We start from the raw sequence: 3845 nt of genomic DNA, 5'->3' as shown, positions 1-3845 counted from the left end.
TAGGGTTTAGGGTTTAGGGTTTAGGGTTTAGGGTTTAGGGTTTAGGGTTTAGGGTTTAGGGTTTAGGGTTTAGGGTTTAGGGTTTAGGGTTTAGGGTTTAGGGTTTAGGGTTTAGGGTTTAGGGTTTAGGGTTTAGGGTTTAGGGTTTAGGGTTTAGGGTTTAGGGTTTAGGGTTTAGGGTTTAGGGTTTAGGGTTTAGGGTTTAGGGTTTAGGGTTTAGGGTTTAGGGTTTAGGGTTTAGGGTTTAGGGTTTAGGGTTTAGGGTTTAGGGTTTAGGGTTTAGGGTTTAGGGTTTAGGGTTTAGGGTTTAGGGTTTAGGGTTTAGGGTTTAGGGTTTAGGGTTTAGGGTTTAGGGTTTAGGGTTTAGGGTTTAGGGTTTAGGGTTTAGGGTTTAGGGTTTAGGGTTTAGGGTTTAGGGTTTAGGGTTTAGGGTTTAGGGTTTAGGGTTTAGGGTTTAGGGTTTAGGGTTTAGGGTTTAGGGTTTAGGGTTTAGGGTTTAGGGTTTAGGGTTTAGGGTTTAGGGTTTAGGGTTTAGGGTTTAGGGTTTAGGGTTTAGGGTTTAGGGTTTAGGGTTTAGGGTTTAGGGTTTAGGGTTTAGGGTTTAGGGTTTAGGGTTTAGGGTTTAGGGTTTAGGGTTTAGGGTTTAGGGTTTAGGGTTTAGGGTTTAGGGTTTAGGGTTTAGGGTTTAGGGTTTAGGGTTTAGGGTTTAGGGTTTAGGGTTTAGGGTTTAGGGTTTAGGGTTTAGGGTTTAGGGTTTAGGGTTTAGGGTTTAGGGTTTAGGGTTTAGGGTTTAGGGTTTAGGGTTTAGGGTTTAGGGTTTAGGGTTTAGGGTTTAGGGTTTAGGGTTTAGGGTTTAGGGTTTAGGGTTTAGGGTTTAGGGTTTAGGGTTTAGGGTTTAGGGTTTAGGGTTTAGGGTTTAGGGTTTAGGGTTTAGGGTTTAGGGTTTAGGGTTTAGGGTTTAGGGTTTAGGGTTTAGGGTTTAGGGTTTAGGGTTTAGGGTTTAGGGTTTAGGGTTTAGGGTTTAGGGTTTAGGGTTTAGGGTTTAGGGTTTAGGGTTTAGGGTTTAGGGTTTAGGGTTTAGGGTTTAGGGTTTAGGGTTTAGGGTTTAGGGTTTAGGGTTTAGGGTTTAGGGTTTAGGGTTTAGGGTTTAGGGTTTAGGGTTTAGGGTTTAGGGTTTAGGGTTTAGGGTTTAGGGTTTAGGGTTTAGGGTTTAGGGTTTAGGGTTTAGGGTTTAGGGTTTAGGGTTTAGGGTTTAGGGTTTAGGGTTTAGGGTTTAGGGTTTAGGGTTTAGGGTTTAGGGTTTAGGGTTTAGGGTTTAGGGTTTAGGGTTTAGGGTTTAGGGTTTAGGGTTTAGGGTTTAGGGTTTAGGGTTTAGGGTTTAGGGTTTAGGGTTTAGGGTTTAGGGTTTAGGGTTTAGGGTTTAGGGTTTAGGGTTTAGGGTTTAGGGTTTAGGGTTTAGGGTTTAGGGTTTAGGGTTTAGGGTTTAGGGTTTAGGGTTTAGGGTTTAGGGTTTAGGGTTTAGGGTTTAGGGTTTAGGGTTTAGGGTTTAGGGTTTAGGGTTTAGGGTTTAGGGTTTAGGGTTTAGGGTTTAGGGTTTAGGGTTTAGGGTTTAGGGTTTAGGGTTTAGGGTTTAGGGTTTAGGGTTTAGGGTTTAGGGTTTAGGGTTTAGGGTTTAGGGTTTAGGGTTTAGGGTTTAGGGTTTAGGGTTTAGGGTTTAGGGTTTAGGGTTTAGGGTTTAGGGTTTAGGGTTTAGGGTTTAGGGTTTAGGGTTTAGGGTTTAGGGTTTAGGGTTTAGGGTTTAGGGTTTAGGGTTTAGGGTTTAGGGTTTAGGGTTTAGGGTTTAGGGTTTAGGGTTTAGGGTTTAGGGTTTAGGGTTTAGGGTTTAGGGTTTAGGGTTTAGGGTTTAGGGTTTAGGGTTTAGGGTTTAGGGTTTAGGGTTTAGGGTTTAGGGTTTAGGGTTTAGGGTTTAGGGTTTAGGGTTTAGGGTTTAGGGTTTAGGGTTTAGGGTTTAGGGTTTAGGGTTTAGGGTTTAGGGTTTAGGGTTTAGGGTTTAGGGTTTAGGGTTTAGGGTTTAGGGTTTAGGGTTTAGGGTTTAGGGTTTAGGGTTTAGGGTTTAGGGTTTAGGGTTTAGGGTTTAGGGTTTAGGGTTTAGGGTTTAGGGTTTAGGGTTTAGGGTTTAGGGTTTAGGGTTTAGGGTTTAGGGTTTAGGGTTTAGGGTTTAGGGTTTAGGGTTTAGGGTTTAGGGTTTAGGGTTTAGGGTTTAGGGTTTAGGGTTTAGGGTTTAGGGTTTAGGGTTTAGGGTTTAGGGTTTAGGGTTTAGGGTTTAGGGTTTAGGGTTTAGGGTTTAGGGTTTAGGGTTTAGGGTTTAGGGTTTAGGGTTTAGGGTTTAGGGTTTAGGGTTTAGGGTTTAGGGTTTAGGGTTTAGGGTTTAGGGTTTAGGGTTTAGGGTTTAGGGTTTAGGGTTTAGGGTTTAGGGTTTAGGGTTTAGGGTTTAGGGTTTAGGGTTTAGGGTTTAGGGTTTAGGGTTTAGGGTTTAGGGTTTAGGGTTTAGGGTTTAGGGTTTAGGGTTTAGGGTTTAGGGTTTAGGGTTTAGGGTTTAGGGTTTAGGGTTTAGGGTTTAGGGTTTAGGGTTTAGGGTTTAGGGTTTAGGGTTTAGGGTTTAGGGTTTAGGGTTTAGGGTTTAGGGTTTAGGGTTTAGGGTTTAGGGTTTAGGGTTTAGGGTTTAGGGTTTAGGGTTTAGGGTTTAGGGTTTAGGGTTTAGGGTTTAGGGTTTAGGGTTTAGGGTTTAGGGTTTAGGGTTTAGGGTTTAGGGTTTAGGGTTTAGGGTTTAGGGTTTAGGGTTTAGGGTTTAGGGTTTAGGGTTTAGGGTTTAGGGTTTAGGGTTTAGGGTTTAGGGTTTAGGGTTTAGGGTTTAGGGTTTAGGGTTTAGGGTTTAGGGTTTAGGGTTTAGGGTTTAGGGTTTAGGGTTTAGGGTTTAGGGTTTAGGGTTTAGGGTTTAGGGTTTAGGGTTTAGGGTTTAGGGTTTAGGGTTTAGGGTTTAGGGTTTAGGGTTTAGGGTTTAGGGTTTAGGGTTTAGGGTTTAGGGTTTAGGGTTTAGGGTTTAGGGTTTAGGGTTTAGGGTTTAGGGTTTAGGGTTTAGGGTTTAGGGTTTAGGGTTTAGGGTTTAGGGTTTAGGGTTTAGGGTTTAGGGTTTAGGGTTTAGGGTTTAGGGTTTAGGGTTTAGGGTTTAGGGTTTAGGGTTTAGGGTTTAGGGTTTAGGGTTTAGGGTTTAGGGTTTAGGGTTTAGGGTTTAGGGTTTAGGGTTTAGGGTTTAGGGTTTAGGGTTTAGGGTTTAGGGTTTAGGGTTTAGGGTTTAGGGTTTAGGGTTTAGGGTTTAGGGTTTAGGGTTTAGGGTTTAGGGTTTAGGGTTTAGGGTTTAGGGTTTAGGGTTTAGGGTTTAGGGTTTAGGGTTTAGGGTTTAGGGTTTAGGGTTTAGGGTTTAGGGTTTAGGGTTTAGGGTTAGGGTTTAGGGTTTAGGGTTTAGGGTTTAGGGTTTAGGGTTTAGGGTTTAGGGTTTAGGGTTTAGGGTTTAGGGTTTAGGGTTTAGGGTTTAGGGTTTAGGGTTTAGGGTTTAGGGTTTAGGGTTTAGGGTTTAGGGTTTAGGGTTTAGGGTTTAGGGTTTAGGGTTTAGGGTTTAGGGTTTAGGGTTTAGGGTTTAGGGTTTAGGGTTTAGGGTTTAGGGTTTAGGGTTTAGGGTTTAGGGTTTAGGGTTTAGGGTTTAGGGTTTAGGGTTTAGGGTTTAGGGTTTAGGGTTTAGGGTTTAGGGTTTAGGGTTTAGGGTTTAGGGTTTAGGGTTTAGGGTTTAG

Source organism: Vitis vinifera, chromosome 13 (assembly GCF_030704535.1).
Source record: "Vitis vinifera cultivar Pinot Noir 40024 chromosome 13, ASM3070453v1".
Lineage (NCBI taxonomy): Eukaryota > Viridiplantae > Streptophyta > Magnoliopsida > Vitales > Vitaceae > Vitis > Vitis vinifera.
The sequence above is the reverse complement of the archived record's forward strand: the minus strand, read 5'-3'. Positions refer to the sequence as shown.